Genomic DNA, 19,316 nt, shown 5'->3' with positions numbered 1-19,316 from the left:
ACCAGGACCTCACGGACCGGGAATGCAGGAGGACACTCCGGATGAGCCTGGAAACCGTGGCACACATCTGTCACCTGCTAGCACACCTGGCACCGCGTGGCACTGGGGGGTCACCCTCTTCCCGTGTCCGTCAAGGTTACGGTGGCCCTGAACATTTATGCCACGGGGCCATTCCAGACGCCAGGTGAGGACCTGTCTGGCATCTCGCAGGCATCGGTGCCCCGGTGCATCCGGGCAGTGACAGACGCCCTATATGCCATTGCGGACCGCTACATCCGCTTCCCTGTGGACCGGGCCAGCCAGGATGCCCGGGCTGTGGGCATCTCTGCCGTGACCGGGTTTCCCATGGTCCAGGGCGCGATCGATGGGATGCACGTCGCCGTGCGGCCAGCTGCAGATAACAGGGCCGTGTTCACCAATAGGAAGGGGACCTATTCGATGAACATCCAGGTGGTCTGCGATCACCGCATGATTATCCTGCAAGTCTGCGCCCGGTACCCGGGAAGTGTACATGACTCATACGTGTTAAGAACATAAGAACATAAGAACTAGGAGCAGGAGTAGGCCATCTGGCCCCTCGAGCCTGCTCAACCATTCAATGAGATCATGGCTGATCTTTTTTGGACTCAGCTCCACTTTCCGGCCCAAACACCGGGTTGTTGCGGTCTTACATCCCCGGCATGTTCGAGGGACGCCACCCCCGGCTGAGGGGTTGGTTGCTGGGCGACAGGGGTTACCCGTTGCGGTCGTGGCTGATGACGCCTATACGGAGGCCACAGAATGACGCGGAGAACAGCTACAATGATGCCCATACAGCGACAAGGGGAGTGATAGAGAGGTGCTTTGGTGTGCTTCACTTACTAGGGGGCGTGGGAATCGGCGAGTATGGCCACATACCGCACACCATGGCAACACCTGACCACCCTCACCCCCCCACCCAGCCACCCACCCAGCACCCTCACCCCTCCCCCAACCACATCCACCCCACCCTCCATTGCAGATCCACCTGTGGCACGACGGTCGGGCTCTCACGGGTGCCGGTGGAAGCGTGTCTATTGCAGGCCATGGAGGATGATGACAACCCGCTCTGCAATGAGCTCCTGGCTCCACATCGTTGGACGATGCCTGACCCATGGCCACAGTACCACCATCCACCCGGACCATCCCTGCATGAGGCTGTGACACTGCAGCGCACGGTCCCGGCCTCTGCCAGGTGGGATGGTGATGGCGGCCCAGGGGAAGGGACTCACCTGAGGCCGACGTAAGACCACCCCTCACACACACACTGGCGTTCAAAGTACATGACACCCCCGCACGCTTCGGACAGAGCACAAAGGCAGCTTCTGTAGGTGTTAAAGTGATTTTAATAACAAATAGTGCATACACGTGCCCTAGCCCCTAAAACTCGGCTGTGCCCTGCACCCGTGCCAACTTACTCAGCGTCTAATTGTTTGGCCTTACGAGCCCATTGACTACGCCTAGGTGGTTCCCCAGACGGTACAGCAGAACTGGAGGTGGACTCCTGCGATTCCTGCCCTCTGACTCGGGATCCCTCTGGCGGCCATTTCCAGGGGCGTCCTGGCCTAGATGGACCAGGTTGCGGCCCGGGCGACTGTGATGGCGAGCTGCCAGCCAGTCCTGCCCGTTGCCCACCCGATGCACCTGGGGCGGAAGGGGGAGAGTCCGAGGTGCTGCAGTGTTCCTGGAGCTCCCCTACAGGGGGACCAGGGATGGGCGCCAGCAACTCCTCCTCCCTCGGGGTGCACAATGGCCCCCAGGCCTCTACATGGGTCGGGGGTGCAAACGGACCGACCATCCGACGCCCCTCCGACACCTGACGCTGCCAGTCCTGGAGGCCCGTGCTGGTATCGACAAGGGTCTGCAGGTTTGCAGTCATGGAGCTCAGGGAGTTGGCCATCCCTGTCTGTGACTGTGCAACGCCGGCTAGCACATGGGCAATGGCGCCGATGCCCTCAGCGATGGCCTGCTGAGACTGGGCCATGGCCTGCAGGGATTGGGCCATTGCCTGCTGAGACTGGGCCATGGCCTGCTGAGACAGGGCCACGGCGTTGAGCGCCTCTGCCATCTGCCGCTGGCTCATGGCCTCCTGTGAGAGGGCAGCCATGTCCTGGGCCACAGATGCTGCCTGCACAGAAAGCCCCAGGCCTCGCATACTGCTCCCCATGTCTGACACCGTCGCACCCATTGCCTCCACCGCGGACGCCACCCGTGCGGTGTCGGCCTGGGTGGCATGCATGACCGGCACCACTCCCAGCTCCTGGATGCGGGTGCACTCCTCCAGCTGCGACTGCAGCCGCTGCAAGCCGACCGTCACCCTCTTCGCTCATCCTAGGTTCGGTGGTTGCATCGGGGCTATGGATGGGTGTGGTAACTCCAGGAACCCAGGATCCATCTGGGCAGCAGATGTTCGCTTGCGCCAGGATGCCCTCTGACCTCCTGGCCTTCCTGCTGCTCATACCTCCACCTGCTGTACCTGTACGGCTGTGTTGTGTGCACCAGTGAGTGTACCAGACGCCTCATCACTAAAGTGCCCAACCAAGGTGAGTGTCTCTGCGATGGTGGAGGGTGTTGGAGACAGCAGTGGCGTTGTGTCATGCGCATCGTCCAACTCTGAGTCCATGGTACTTTGGGGTGGCGGTTCGTCTCCACCCATCCACTCTGTGTCACTGTCCTGTATTTCAGTTTCCTGGGTAGGGTTGTCCTGGGTAGGGGTCTCCTGGATAGGGGTGTCCTGGGTAGGGGTGTCCTGGGTAGGGGTGTCGTGGGTAGGGCTGTCCTGGGTAGGGCTGTCCTGGGTAGTGGTTTCGTGGCTCAGCTGCGACGGGGGCCTGTGGCTGCCGCCCTCTCCGTGTCCCATGGTCGCCGTGGGGCATCCTGTGGGCATCGCGTGCCAGAGGGTCCGGGTCTCTCCGTATTCCGTGGTCGCCCTGTGGCATCCTGCGGGCATTGCGTGCCAGAGGGTCCGGGTCTCTCCGTATCCTGTGGTCGCCCTGGGCATCCTGTGGGCGTCGCATGCCAGAGGGTCCGGGTATCTCCGTATCCCATAGTCGCCCTGGGGCATCCTGTGGGCGGTCGGCATCTGTGGGGATGGATGCCTCGACGTTTGCTCCTGCAATACACAATGAAGCATGCACGGTTAGACACGCAGGCGGTGATCAGGTGATATGGGGGAGGGGGATATGGGGGATATGGGGGAGGGGGGATATGGGGGAGGGGGGATATGGAGGAGGGGGGATATGGGGGAGGGGGGATATGGGGACGGGCTGTCGGTGGCTCACTTGCTGGTGGGCCCCCGACCTCTGCATCGGCAACCTCCCGGTCCTCAGGTCCGCCACAGAGGAGATTTACCAGAATGTTGCCTGGTATGGAGGGAAGATCTTATGAGGAAAGGCTGAGGGACTTGAGGCTGTTTTCGTTAGAGAGAAGAAGGTTAAGAGGTGACTTAATTGAGGCATACAAGATGATCAGAGGATTGGATAGGGTGGACAGTGAGAGCCTTTTTCCTCGGATGGTGATGTCTAGCACGAGGGGACATACCTTTAAATTGAGGGGAGATAGATATAAGACAGATGTCAGAGGTAGGTTCTTTACTCAGAGAGTAGTAAGGGCGTGGAATGCCCTGCCTACAACAGTAGTGGACTCGCCAACACTAAGGACATTCAAATGGTCATTGGATAGACATATGGACAATAAAGGAATAGTGTAGATGGCCTTTAGAGTGGTTTCACAGGTCGGCGCAACATCGAGGGCCGAAGGGCCTGTACTGCGCTGTTGTAATGTTCTATGTTCATGTACGGTGAGTGGCCTCTCATCAGCTGGGCCCCCTCCAGTCCTCTCATGCTCCTTATTGTTGTGTGCGTGCTTCTCCTGTGGGGGGCGGGTGGGTGGCAGGGGTAAAGGGAAACAGTGTTAGACAGGTATATGAATGCACGCCATTGGTTGCGCGTATAGTGCAGGGGTTAGGGTTAGGGTTGGTTTCACCGTGTGCCGCACATCGGGCAGGGAAGGGGGGGGACTCACCCTGGCTGCCCTGATGAGGTCGCTCACCTTCTTGTGGCACTGGGTGCCTGTCCGTGGTGTCAGAGCCACAGCGCTGACAGCCTCTGCCACCTCCCTCCATAGACCCCGGCTGAGGCGTGGGGGCGACCCTGCGGCCATGTCCAGGGTACACTGCATCCAGGAGCGTCTCGATGTCGCGGTCCTGGAACCTCGGGGCTGCGCGGTGGGCGGCCATCTTGTCGGGTCTTCCGGGGTGGGGGGGGCGCGTCTTTTGAGCCGTCACGCCGTGTGGCGTCAATGACGCCGCATGGCGTCACCATCCACGTCGGGTGACGCCATCGCGAATGGTGTCACGCCGCTGCTAGCCAATTCGGGGCCAGAGAATTTGCTTTGTTTGGGGGGGCCTGACGCCGGAGTGATCTGCGCCGTTTTTGGCGCCGGGTCCCGGACATCGTGCCAGTTTAAGGAGAATCCCGCTCCAGGTCGCAAAGTCACAGGTTAAGACAAGAGGAGAAATCAAAGAGTGAAGATGACGTTGAAGTGCAATTATCAGAAACAATTTTTGATCAGATGGTTGAAAAAGAACAAGAGCAGGTGGAGGATGATGCGGATATTTTTAGTTCAGGAAATTTGGCGGGGTTACAACAAAAAGACATACAAATAAACCGGATGTATCAGAAAGCATACACAGAAGAGGAATCTGAGTGTACCAGAGTGAACCACTCTAAAGCCCATCTACACTATTCCCTTATCGTCCATAGAACATAGACATGTCTTGATGAGAAAATGGAGACCTTTACATATGCAGGTGGATGGAAAGTGGGCAGAAGTTCATCAAGTAGTGTTGCCGGTAGGGTATAGAAAGGAGGTGTTGCGAGTTGCACATGAGGTATCAGTGGGAGGTCATTTGGGAATAAGGACAACTCAAGATAAAATCCAGAAACACTTTTATTGGCCTGGACTACATAAAGATGTAGTTAAATTTTGCCAATCATGTCACACATGTCAAGTGATACGGACGGAAACCTCAAGCAGTGATAAAACCAGTGCCCTTAATACCCATTCCAGCATTTGAGGAACCTTTTACAAGGGCCCTAATTGTTTGCGTCGGACCGCTTCCTGAAAGAAAAAGTGCGAATCAATATCTTTTGACTGTAATGGATGTGCCTACTAGGTTTCCAGAGGCCATTCCAGTACATAATATTACAGCTAAAAAGATTGTGGAGGAGTTACTTAAATTATTTACCAGATATGGATTACCCACAGAAATACAATCGGATCAAGGATCAAATTTTACCTCAAGGTTATTCAAAGAAGTTCTGGATAGTAGAGGAATAAAACAATTTAAAATCAACTGCGTACCATCCAGAATCGCAGGGAGCATTAGAAAGGTGGCATTGGACATTAAAGACAATGTTGAGGGCTTATTGTCTAGATTATCCAGAGGATTGGGATAAAGGAATTCCATTCGTACTGTTTGCAATTAGGGATGCACCTAATGAGTCAACCAAATGTAGTCCTTTTGAACTAATTTTTGGTCATGAGGTAAGAGGACCACTTAAATTGATTAAGGAAAAATTGGTGAGTGAGAAATCGGAAATTACATTATTGGTTACGTGTCAGATTTTAGGGAATGATTAAATAGAGCAGGTGAATTGGCTAGACAACATTTAAAAGTTGCACAAAATGTGATGAAATGGGTAGCGGACAAGAAATCCAAAGTTGAAAATGAAAATCGTTTATTGTCACAAGTAGGCTTCAAATGAAGTTACTGTGAAAAGCCCCTAGTCGCCACATTCCGGCGCCTGTTCGGGGTGGCTGTTACGGGAAGTTCGTAGTTTTGCCAGTGGAGATAAAGTTTTAGTGTTGTTACCAGTGGAGTTTCATAGAATTTACAGTGCAGAAGGAGGCCATTTGGCCCATCGAGTCTGCACCGGCTCTTGGAAAGAGCACCCTACCCAAGGTCAACACCTCCACCCTATCCCCATAACCCAGTTTATCATGGCCAATCCACCTAACCTGCACATCTTTGGACTGTGGGAGGAAACCGGAGCACCCGGCGGAAACCCACGCACACACGTGGAGGATGTGCAGACTCCGCACAGGCAGTGACCCAAGCTGGAATCGAACCTGGGACCCTGGAGCTGTGAAGCAATAGTGCTATCCACAATGCTACCGTGCTGCCCCTAATGCCCCATTGCATGCCCCTAATGCCCCACTGCCCAGTGGTAGGTGAACCTTTAAAAGCAAAGTTTTGTGGACCTTATCAGATTGAAAGGAAATTAAGTGAGGTGAATTATGTGGTACAAACACCAGGTAGAAGGAAGACTCACCGAGTGTGTCATGTGAATATGCTTAAAAGGTACTTTGAAAGGGAAGGAGAGAAAAAGGAGGTTTTAATGATTCTAACTCAAAGTGATGAACCAAATCCAGATGACTGTGAATTTGACATACCTCAAATTAAATTGGAAAACGAGGATGTTCTTAAAAATTTGGATAAATGGTTGAGTTACCTTCCAGAGGAAAAACAAACTGACCTGAAAGAGTTATTGATATCACATGGGGAAGTTTGTGGAGATAAATTGGGAAGTACTAAAATGGTTATACATGATGTAGATGTGGGAAATGCTGTTCCAATCAAACAACATCCATATAGACTTAACCCTTTAAAATTGGCACAGGTTAACAAAGAGATTGAGAGTATGCTTAAAAATGACATAATTGAAGTGTGTTGCAGCCAATGGAGCTCACCCATAGTGATGGTACCAAAACCAAATGGTATCCAACGGTTGTGTGTGGACTGTAGAAACGTCAATGCAGTTACAAGAATGGACTCTTATCCTATCCCATGTTTGGAGGATTGCATTGAGAAAGTGGGACAATCAGCTTTTATTTCCAAACTGAATTTACTTAAAGGTTACTGGCAGGTGCCTTTATCCGAAAGTACGAAGGAGATTTCAGCTTTTGTGACTCCAGATGGGATATACCAATTCAAAGTTATGCCATTTGGCATGAAAAACGCACCAGCCACATCTCAACAGTTAACTAACAAAGTTGTTTCAGGATTACCAATTGTGCAGTATACATCGACGATATGGTAATTTTCAGCCAGACATGGACAGAACATTTGAAACATCTGATGGAGGTATTCGATTGACTTCAGGAGGCGGGTTTGGTGATAAACCTAGCCAAAAGTGAATTTGGAAAAGCCCAAGTCACTTTCCTTGAGGGGTTCCGATACCCTCAAGACGAAGGGAAATAATGCGATTTCTTGGCATGAATGGATTTGATCGAATATTTGTACGAACGTTTTGTAGCGTGATTGCTCCACTGATGGACTTGCTGAAGACACGTCGAAAATTTCAGTGCACAGCGGAGTGTCAACAGGCATTTGACTGCCTGAAAGCTGTGATAACCAATGCTCCTGTGTTGGAGAATTACAAGGGACTCTGCGATCAGATTGAACTAAAGTATCTGACTTTAAAGGGAAATGCCGAGGCGTAGAGAACTGGACAGATCGTGCAGAGACCTTCTTGTTCAAAGAGACTGTCAATCAGGAAAGATTTTAGTTGGAGGAAGAAAGAAAAATGGACTATATTATTGTACCTGTTTGCGTGTGTATATTTACTGTGAGCTTTCTTAAAGAATGGTGAAAAGATGAAAAATGAAACCATCTTGAAGTTGATGGTTTATTTTGTTTTTCTTGGGGGGGGAGGTGTCATGTGAGAGTACCTTTAAGAAATGGGTGTTTATGAATGGATGTGTATATAAATATCTGCAGTGAGAGTACCTTTAAGAAATGGGTGTTTATTACCTCAGAGAGTGGGTGGAGCTGGGCTGTCTGTCAGCGTTTTACTTTTGTTTTTGAACAGGCTGCAGGGTGTGTTTTAGTTTTGTTGTCAGTGTTGGAGCTGAAGCCAGACCAAGCAGGTGTACTGCTGTTCTCTCTGCCATCAAAAGACTATCTCTTGATCATTTGGTGAATTCAGAATTATAAATGTTCTCAGTCGTGAATGTAAACCTGATGTGCTTCTGTTAAAAGGTGTTTCTTTTTATGGATGTTAAAAGGAAAGCTTAAAGGATTACTTAGTGTTGTAGTCTTTGGGGATTGTATTTGAATTAATGGTTGCTAAGATGTTCACTGTATATTTTAAAAAGGTTAACTTGAGTTCATAAATAAACATTGGTTTGCTTTAAAAAATACTTTTCCATTTCTGCTGTACCACACCTGTAGAGTGGGCCGTGTGCTCCCCATACCACAATCTATTAAAAGTTGTGGGTCAGAGGAACTCCATAATACACTTTGGGGTTCTCTAAATCCTGGCCCATAACAGTCGTACTGCCCTATTTCACTCTTAAATGCCGGTGTTAAATTACTTGCCAAAGTGCTGGAGCCCTGCCTCCAAAGATGATCTTGGAGGATTGGTCAGGCTTTGTTAAGGGTCGGCAATTGCCGGCCAATATATGTCGCCTGTTAAACATTGTCCTTCCCCTCCTCGGTGCTCGAGCTGGGGGCAGCACGGTAGCCTTGTGGGATTCTTTCCCCAGATGCCAAAAAGACATTTGATAGGGAGGAGTGGGAATATCTGTTTGAGATTCTTGGGTGGTTTGGATTTGGACATCAGTTTATCTCCTGGATGCCATTACTGTATAGCGCCTCCACTGGTCGCATTTGTATGAATGCTCTAAACGTAGGCTACTTCCTGTTGAACAGGGGCACGAGACAGAGGTGTCCACTGTCTACGTTCCTGTTTGCTTTGGCATTAGAACTGCTTGCTATCGCGCTCAGGTCTTCTGTTTAAATGGAGAGGGATAAATCGGGAAGGGTGGAGCATCGGATGTCTCTTTAAGCGGATGACCTACTTCGATATAATACGGATTTCTATACATTACCATGGACGAGATAATGAAGTTGATCAAGAGTTTTGACTCCTTTTTGGGATACAAGTTTAAGTGGATAAGAGTGAATGCTTCCTGGTCAAGCCCCCGGGGAGGAGAGCCCCCCTTGGGGGCGCTGCATTGTTACCTTGCAAAGACTAGCTTTCATTATCTGGGGACTCTGATGGCCCACAATTGAGCCTCATTTCATGAATAAAATTTTTTAATTAAGTACCCAATTCATTCTTTCCAATTTAGCATGGCCAATCCACCTAGCTTGCACATTTTTGGGTTGTGGGGACGAAACACACGCAAACACGGGGAGAATGTGAAAACTCCACACGGACAGTGACCCAGGGCCAGGATGGATCCTGGGACCTCAGCGCCGTGAGGCCGCAGTGCTAACCCACTGCGCCACCGTGCTGCCTTTCATGAATTAAATAATAGTTTGGTTGATGGTATCAAATCAGACTCACAGAGATGGGACAACCTCCCCCTGTCCTTGGCGGGCAGGGTCCAGTCTATTGAAATGAACATACACCCAAGATTTTTATTTCTTTTTCAATGTCTACCCAAGTCCTTTTTTGTCAAAGTCAACAAGCTAATGTCCTCCTCTATTTAGACTGGTAGGACTCCAAGGATCAGTGGGGCTTTGCTCCAAAGAGATAGGCAGTCAGGGGGCTTGGCATGCAAACTCATGCAGCCACCCAAGGCTGCAGTGCTAACTAATAACTATCAGAAAACACCAGGTTGGGTTTCCTTTCTCAAGAAAAGGGAAGGCTGAGGGATCTCATGATAGAGTTTTGCAAATTATGAATGGACTTCATCTAGAGTTGGTGTACAGAAAATATTTTTGCTTGTGGGCGAATCCAAAACCAGGGGACATAAATATAACATAGCTCAGCGCCTTTTTACTTTGGTAGGAATTACCGATCTGTTGGATGGCTACACAGCACGAAACTGGGCTAATCAGAAAATGGCTTTGGGGAATGTCCTGGACCCATTGGCAGGTACCAGTGTCCTATACGTCGGTCTGAGTTGTGTTAAACGCATTCCAACTCTTCTTACTGCTGTGGTCTTTTTGCGAGACATCACTGATTATAGCTGGTTTCTAGATTAGATACTGAACAGTTCCACCACCAAGTACTTTGAGCAAATATTTCAACCCATGTTGTGCTACGGTTTTAATTAAAACCAACATTCTTCAGCAAAGTTAACACAGTGGTTCGGCTTGTACTAGTGGCTGCATCACTGGCGACCCCAGTTTTTCAGTATGTGGAAAGTACGTGTCTTCACATGTTAGGGCGGCACGGTAGCACAGTGGTTAGCACTGTTGCTTCACAGCTCCAGGGTCTCAGGTTCGATTTCCGGCTTGGGTCACTGTCTGTGTGGGGTCTTCACGTTCTCCCTGTGTCTGCGTGGGTTTCCTCCGGGTTCTCCGGTTTCCTCCCTCAAGTCCCGAAAGACATGCTGTTAGGTAATTTGGACATTCTGAATTCTCCCTGTGTACCCGAACAGGCGCCAGAATGAGGCAACTAGGGGCTTTTCACAGTAACTTCATTGCAGTGTTAATGAAAGCCTACTTGTGACAATAAAGATTAATAAAGATGGTATGTTACAGCATTGACGACAACGGCATCTGCATACAGATATTACATCCACAGCAAAAGTTTTGACAAAGTGTCATCCAGACTCGAAAGTTAGCTCCCCTCTCTCTCCACAGAGGCTGTCAAAACTGCTGAGATTGTCCAGTATTTTCTGTTTTTGTTTCAGATTCCAGTATCCGCAGTAATTTGCTTTTATCCTAGCGTATTGAAATCCTCATTTAAATATGCAGGATCTGTTCCATACCGGATCCTCCTGGCTCCTGCAATTCTCTCACCCGCCGGCACAACACGAAGCCGGAGCAAATCACTGCTGGTCCCCCCAAACGGAGATCAGGCATGATAACCATGCCAGGGGAGGGGGGCGGGGCTCAGAGGCTGCTGGCTGGTTGCGGACAGAGCAGGGCAGTGTCCTGGAACTGCCTCGTGGCGCTATGGCAATGACAGGTTTGCACTACCAGGGCACTTACGACCATATAGCAGGTGCCGCTCACATTGGGAGGGGCACACTGATAGACGATTGGGTGGGGGGCTGATGGTGCCAGCGAGAACTGCGGGGAGAGTGGGGAGGTGGTCTTGCTGATGAGAAGGGCCAGGGCTGACAGAGCGTTAGTCGGAGATCAGCGAGTCCTTTAAAAAGGGAGGAGGAGCTGGACCTGCCGTGACTTCAGGTCCTGCTCACCTCATGCAGTTCACTCCAATCTCCAAACAAATTTCTAAGTGTGAGTGGATTGCTATATGGATCGCGCTGAACCACTCAGCGGGATTCACACCTCATTTCCTGCCAGAGATCACACTTAAGAAAATACTTGGGAGAATGGCGGCCACTGTGTTCAGCCGGAGGTCAGTTTGAGGGGGGACAGTGGTATTTTTTGTATTGTCACTGATGCACGATCAATGACCACTAAAACAAGGTTGTAGTACAACTGAAAGCTTTAATAAGCGAGATGTTTCCCCCAGCAGCTCAGGTACAGAATGAGGGCTGCTGGGACGGCAAGGGTTCTTATACCCCACCTATCAGGGCAGAGCTATTATACTCTCTAGCCAATAGCAAGCATGTAGGTTCTACCAATGGTACTTCAGCCTCTCAGGTACCGTAATACCTATAATACCACAGTCACTACATGTGATGTGTACTGCTTAGATATCATTAAGCAGTCTTGTAGAAATCTTTATTAACATTACAGAACTATGTGCATATTTACAGTAGAGCAGGTCCTTACATGTTGCGACCAAATACTACACCCAAGCTCTAGGTCAGGTGTCTTGGATGGTACTGTACTCCGTCCCAGTTAAACCCTTACTGGACCCTTCTATTACACCTCCCCAACGTCTTTAGCCCCTGGATGTAGACTGTCAATAGTTACTTGCAATTTGATTCTTGTGCTGTCATACGGTTGCAACTATAACTACTTAACACAAAACTACTTCATGATTAACAGATCAATGTTGGATTGGATTTGTTTATTGTCACGTGTACCAAGGTACAGTGAAAAGTATTTTTCTGCGACCAGCTCAAACAGATCATTTAGTACATGAAAAGCAAAAGAAAAGAAAATACATAATAGAGCAATACAAGGTACACAATGTAAATACATTGACACTGGCATCGGGTGAAGCATACAGGAGTGTAGTATTAATCAGGTCAGTCCATAAGAGAGTCGTTTAGGAGTCTGGTAACAGCTGGGAAGAAGCTGTTTTTTAATCTGTTTGTGCGTGTTCTCAGACTTTTGTATCTCCTGCCCGATGGAAGAAGTTGGAAGAGGAGTAAGCTGGGTGGGAGGGGTCTTTGATTATGTTGCCCGCTTTCCCAAGGCAGCGGGAGGTGTAGATAGAGTCAATGGATGGGAGGTAGGTTTGTGTGACGAGCTGGGCTGTGTTCACAACTCTCTGAAGTTTCTTGCGGACTTGGGCCGAGCCATTGCTATACCAGGCTGTGATGCAGATAGGATGCTTTCTATGGTGCACCTGTAAAAGTTGGTGAGAGTCAATGTGGACATGCCGGATTTCTTTAGTTTCCTGAGGAAGAATAGGCACTGTTGTGCTTTCTTGGTTGTAGCGTCGACGTGAGTGGACCAGAACAGATCTTTGGTGATGTGCACAACTAGGAATTTGAAGCTGTCAACCATCTCCACCTCGGCACCATTGATGCAGACAGGGATGTACACAGTACTATGATTCCTGAAGTCAATGACCAGCTATTATGACATTAATAGCATGCATTAACAGAGTTCATACTACCCCATCTCCTCCTTTTAAGTCTTTGAACTCTTTGCGGTGGTCTGGAGGTCTTGTCCCCCAGCCATGTCTTATTGCTGCCTGGTCAGGGGAACGGTAGGATCTAGGGCTGATCATCTTGGTGATGTAATCGGAGGAGTGCAGGCATGGCTTCATGCATATTTTCCATTGGTGAGTGTTACACCACACCTGGTTGGTTGGGTAGCTATGGTAGTGGTGTGTTACCATGAGTGATGGTCATTTCTTTCATGGAGGATGGGAATGATATCCATCCAGCATCTGGAGTCCATCATTCAGGGGGCGTTGCCCTGTGGAGGGAGGACGATTGTAGAAGCATCTCACATTTGTTGAGGAGCCTCTGCATGGGCTTCGACATGGTTCCAGTTGACTCTGTGGTTTCATCACATTGACTGGTAGTTGCTGGGACTGTGTCTATGCCATCATCTCAACCAACTGTACCATGGTTGCTGGTGGAGGTCCAACATTGGCCTCGCAGCTTTTATAACCTGACTAACTCGGCAGCCTTGTTGAGAGTGAGTTTGGAAAGTGGTCAGCTCTGGTGTCATCTTCACAGGGTGTTTTGTTGTAACCTCCTGCATTGTGAGGTGGTTTGGCCCTTGATTCAGTTCAGGGACCTGCACACGAGATGGACTGACCTGCTCTGTGTACAGGTTATAAATAAAGTCAACATTGGTGAAATAAAGTGAACAAGAGTGAAAACAGCGCGGGAGGAGAGACAGCCGGCACATTGAAAACAGCGCGGGGGGAGAGACAGCAGGCACATTGAAAACAGCGCGAGAGGAGAGACAGCCGGCACAGTGAAAACAGCGCGAGAGGAGAGACAGCAGGCACATTGAAAACAGCACAAGAGGAGAGACAGCCGGCACAGTGAAAACAGCGCAAGAGGAGAGACAGCAGGCACATTGAAAACAGCGCGAGAGGAGAGACAGCCGGCACAGTGAAAACAGCGCGGGGGGAGAGAGAGCCGGGACATTGAAAACAGCGCGGGAGATTTTAAAAGCGCGTGAGGAAAGACAGCTGGGACAGTGAAAACAGCGCGAGAGGAGAGAAAGCCGGGAGATTTAAAAAGCGCGGGAGATTTTAAAAAGCGCGGGAGGAAAGAGCCGGGACATTGAAAACAGCGCGAGAGGAGAGAGAGCCGGGAGGTTTAAAAAGCACGGGAGATTTAAAAAGCGCGGGAGCTGCGAGTCAGAGCAGAGATTTTAAAAGATGGCGGCCTAGTTTTGGGAGCCGTTCGGAGGAGGAGGAGCAGTCTCTGTCAGGGATAGAACCTAAGGACACCTAAGACACTCAGAAGGTAAGAAGGTAAGTAAGTGATTTTTACTCACTTTTACTTTTATACCTTTTTCAAATTGTGTGTGTCGGGGGGAAACAGAAAACCTGTGACCTGAGTGGCTGGTTGGGAATCTACACTAAATTAAAAAAATTAAGCATTGGTAACTAATTAAACATAATTACTTAATTATAATTTAGAGGGGTATCTAAGCCAGAGATCGGAGAGTATTATATTTAGCTTTCGCATTTATATTAGAAATCTAGTGCTAGGAAACAGATAGTTAACAGTAACTTTAAAAAAATATATATATATTTTTTAAAATTTTAAACTTTTAATTTTAATTAATTGACGCAATGTCAGTTAGAGGGGTGCAGTGCTCTGACTGTGAGATGTGGCAGGACCGGGAGGCTTCCATCTGCAGAAAGTGCACCCAACTGGAGCTCCTCACAGACCGCATGGTTCGGTTGGAGCAGCAATTGGATGCACTTAGGAGCATGCAGGTGGCGGAAAGCGTCATAGATCGCAGTTATATAAATGTGGTCACACCCAAGGTGCAGGCAGAGAAATGGGTGACCACCAGAAAGGGCAGGCAGTCAGTGCAGGAATCCCCTGTGGTTGTCCCCCTCTCAAACAGGTATACCCCTTTGGATACTGTCGGGGGGCATAGCCTATCAGGGGAAAACAGCAGCAGCACCACGGCACCACGGCTGGCTCTGATGTTCAGAAGGGAGGGTCAAAGCACAGAAGAGCAATAGTAATAGGGGACTCTATAGTCAGGGGCACAGGGGATTCTGTGGACGTGAAAGAGACTCCAGGATGGTATGTTGCCTCCCTGGTGCCAGGGTCCAGGATGTCTCCGAACGGGTAGAGGGCATCCTGAAGGGGGAGGGCAAACAGGCAGAGGTCGTTGTACATATTGGTACTAACGACATAGGCAGGAAGGGGCATGAGGTACTGCAGCAGGTGTTCAGGGAGCTAGGCAGAAAGTTAAAAGACAGGACCTCTAGGGTTGTAATCTCGGGATTACTCCCTGTGCCACGTGCCAGTGAGGCTAGAAATAGGAAGATAGAGCAGCTAAACACGTGGAGGGAGGGTTTCCATTATCTGGACCACTGGGAGCTCTTTTGTGGCAGGTGTGACCTATATAAGGACGGGTTGCATCTAAACTGGAGAGGCATAAATATCCTGGCCGCGAGGTTTGCTAGTGTCACACGGGAGGGTTTAAACTAGTATGGCAGGGGGGTGGGCACGGGAGCAATAGGTCAGAAGGTGAGAGCATTGAGGGAGAACTAGGGAATAGGGACAGTGGGGCTCTGAGGCAGAGCAGACAGGGAGAAGTTGCTGAACACAGTGGGGCTGGTGGCCTGAAGTGCATATGTTTTAATGCAAGAAGTATTACGGGTAAGGCAGATGAACTTAGAGCTTGGATTAGTACTTGGAACTATGATGTTGTTGCCATTACAGAGACCTGGTTGAGGGGAGGGCAGGATTGGCAGCTAAGCGTTCCAGGATTTAGATGTTTCAGGCGGGATAGAGGGGGATGTAAAAGGGGTGGCGGAGTTGCGCTACTGGTTAGGGAGAATATCACAGCTGTACTGCGGGAGGACACCTCAGAGGGCAGTGAGGCTATATGGGTAGAGATCAGGAATAAGAAGGGTGCAGTCACAATGTTGGGAGTTTACTACAGGCCTCCCAACAGCCAGCAGGAGATAGAGGAGCAGATAGACAGATTTTGGAAAAGAGTAAAAACAACAGGGTTGTGGTGATGGGAGACTTCAACTTCCCCAATATTGACTGGGACTCACTTAATGCCAGGGGCTTAGACGGGGCGGAGTTCGTAAGGAGCATCCAGGAGGGCTTCTTAAAACAATATGTGGACAGTCCAACTAGGGAAGGGGTGGTACTGGACCTGGTATTGGGGAATGAGCCCGGCCAGGTGGTAGATGTTTCAGTAGGGGAGCATTTCTGGAACAGTGACCACAATTCAGTAAGTTTTAAAGTGCTGGTGGACAAGGATAAGAGTGGTCCTAGGATGAATGTGCTAAATTGGGGGAAGGCTAATTATAACAATATTAGGCGGGAACTGAAGAACATAGATTGGGGATGGATGTTTGAGGGCAAATCAACATCTGACATGTGGGTGGCTTTCAAGTGTCAGTTGAAAGGAATTCAGGACCGGCATGTTCCTGTGAGGAAGCGGGATAAATACAGCAATTTTCGGGAACCTTGGATAACGAGAGATATTGTAGGCCTCGTCAAAAAGAAAAAGGTGGCATTTGTCAGGGCTAAAAGGCTGGGAACAGACGAAGCCTGTGTGGAATATAAGGAAAGTAGGAAGGAACTTAAGCAAGAAGTCAGCAGGGCTACAAGGGGTCACGAAAAGTCATTGGCAAATAGGGTTAAGGAAAATCCCAAGGCTTTTTACACGTACATAAAAAGCAAGAGGGTAGCCAGGGAAAGGGTTGGCCCACTGAAGGATAGGCAAGGGAATCTATGTGTGGAGCCAGAGGAAATGGGTGAGGTACTAAATGAATACTTTGCATCAGTATTCACCAAAGAGAAGAAATTGGTAGATGTTGAGTCTGGAGAAGGGTGTGTAGATAGCCTGGGTCACATTGAGATCCAAAAAGATGAGGTGTTGGGTGTCTTAAAAAATATTAAGGTAGATAAGTCCCCAGGGCCTGATGGGATCTACCCCAGAATACTGAAGGAGGCTGGAGAGGAAATTGCTGAGGCCTTGACAGAAATCTTTGGATCCTCACTGTCTTCAGGTGATGTCCCGGAGGACTGGAGAATAGCCAATGTTGTTCCTCTGTTTAAGAAGGGTAGCAAGGATAATCCATGGAACTACAGGCCGGTGAGCCTTACTTCAGTGGTAGGGAAATTATTGGAGAGAATTCTTCGAGACAGGATCGACTCCCATTTGGAAGCAAATAGACATACTAGTGAGAGGCAGCATGGTTTTGTGAAGGGGAGGTCGTGTCTCACTAACCTGATAGAGTTTTTCGAGGAGGTCACTAAGGTGATTGATGCAGGTAGGGCAGTGTATGAGTGTATGTGTCTATATGGACTTCAGTAAGGCCTTTGACAAGGTCCCTCATGGTAGACTAGTACAAAAGGTGAAGTCACACGGGATCAGGGGTGAGCTGGCAAGGTGGATACAGAACTGGCTAGGTCATAGAAGGCAGAGAGTAGCAATGGAAGGATGCTTTTCTAATTGGAGGGCTGTGACCAGTGGTGTTCCACAGGGATCAGTGCTGGGACCTTTGCTGTTTGGAGTATATATAAATGATTTGGAGGAAAATGTAACTGGTCTGATTAGTAAGTTTGCAGACGACACAAAGGTTGGTGGAATTGCGGATAGCGATGAGGACTGTCAGAGGATACAGCAGGATTTAGATTGTTTGGAGACTTGGGCGGAGAGATGGCAGATGGAGTTTAATCCGGACAAATGTGAGGTAATGCATTTTGGAAGGTCTAATGCAGGTAGGGAATATACAGTGAATGGTAGAACCCTCAAGAGTATTGAAAGTCAGAGAGATCTAGGAGTACATGTCCACAGGTCACTGAAAGGGGCAACACAGGTGGAGAAGGTAGTCAAGAAGGCATACAGCATGCTTGCCTTCATTGGCCGGGGCATTGAGTATAAGAATTGGCAAGTCATGTTGCATAGAACCTTAGTTAGGCCACACTATAGTGTTTAATTCTGGTCGCCACACTGCCAGAAGGATGTGGAGGCTTTAGAGAGGGTGCAGAAGAGATTTACCAGAATGTTGCCTGGTATGGAGGGCATTAGCTATGAGGAGCGGTTGAATAAACTCGGTTTGTTCTCACTGGAACGAAGGAGGTTGAGGGGCGACCTGATAGAGGTCTACAAAATTATGAGGGGCATAGACAGAGTGGATAGTCAGAGGCTTTTCCCCGGAGTAGAGGGGTCAATTACTAGGGGGCATAGGTTTAAGGTGAGAGGGGCAAGGTTTAGAGTAGATGTACGAGGCAAGTTTTTTACGCAGAGGGTAGTGGGTGCCTGGAACTCGTTACCGGAGGAGGTGGTGGAAGCAGGGACGATAGTGACATTTAAGGGGCATCTTGACAAATACATGAATAGGATGGGAATAGAGGGATACGGACCCAGGAAGTGTAGAGATTGTAGTTTGGTCGGGCAGCATGGTGTGCACGGGCTTGGAGGGCCGAAGGGCCTGTTCCCGTGCTGTACATTTCTTTGTTCTTTGTTCTCTTTGTTTGGTTGCTGCTTTGTCGTTGGGCTTTTGAGAGGGTGGATTTTCTAATTGCGTGGGCACCGTAGTTGTTTTCTCATCTCCTGCCCATTGAAGCAGGATGAGAGCTCCACTGATGAGTGAAAAGGGCTGATTTCGCATATCAACATGACCTCTGTTTGTCACCATATTTTAATGACTCTTAGATCATTGGAAAGGCCAGGAGTTGGACTCCCTGTATCTTGGAACTGGGGGACCATGATTCAGACTCAATAGCCTTTGCGCCATGCTTCTTTGTCCGATAAGGTGGTCACGCTGATGCTGGAGCTGAATTTGAAATTGGTTAAATGGCTATTTACAGAGATGTCTGCATTCCAGAAGTAGAAGCAGTTTGTTGCTCAGGAAAAGGGCTGTCTGGTTTCTGGTTGGTGGCCTCGAATTAGTGGCTGGCTCCCTGATTGCCTGCACACTGCAGAGGCCTCAGCTGGCATAACCCGCTGAGGTGCCACCGTTTGAGAGAGTGGAAGTATTTATCAGTACTGGCTGGACATTGATCCTTCCAGTGTTGGCACAATTATTCAGCAGGCAGGTTGTCTCAATCTGGCTTGACGATCTCTGTGCTTCCGTGGCCAGATGTGGTGGACCGAGGTATGTCTTCTGCCCCATGCAGTTCGCTCATCCCTAAAAATGGTCCAACATTTTGGCCTCGCAGCTCAGTCAACCTGACTGACCCGACAGCCTTGTTAAGAGTGAGCTTGGAAAAGGTCAGAGTGAAATCGTGCTTGATACCCACCACGATTCAATCCTGGATGGGTTCGACTTTTAGATCTCTGTATTCACATTCTTTGACCATTGATCATTGATAAAGGGATCAACAGCCTCCTCAGGCTGCTGGACACTTCTGTAAAATATTTGGCTTGTCCCAAGATCTTGTTGGATCGCGGGTTGAAAAAGAGTTCAAGTTTCAAACTTAATCAGATGATTCATCTATGGCTTGTCTGGCAATGCTATCATCTGCAATTGGCCCAACTGAATAAAGTAATGTGCTAACTTGTTCTGCCT

At 49.2% G+C, this 19,316-nt stretch overlaps 1 protein-coding gene and 1 pseudogene across 1 annotated transcript in view; one reads left to right on the top strand and one right to left on the bottom strand.

The window, feature by feature from the left end:
- Positions 1-19,316, bottom strand: part of LOC140398357 (vasoactive intestinal polypeptide receptor-like) — a 380,360-nt gene that overhangs the window by 234,220 nt on the left and 126,824 nt on the right. The gene's annotated exons all lie outside the window — the stretch shown is intronic.
- LOC140398715 (cardiolipin synthase (CMP-forming)-like) lies at positions 8,875-10,602 on the top strand (annotated as a pseudogene).

The sequence above is a fragment of the Scyliorhinus torazame genome, chromosome 21 (assembly GCF_047496885.1).
Source record: "Scyliorhinus torazame isolate Kashiwa2021f chromosome 21, sScyTor2.1, whole genome shotgun sequence".
Taxonomy (NCBI): Eukaryota; Metazoa; Chordata; class Chondrichthyes; order Carcharhiniformes; family Scyliorhinidae; genus Scyliorhinus; species Scyliorhinus torazame.
This window is presented reverse-complemented; position numbering and strand designations above follow the sequence as displayed.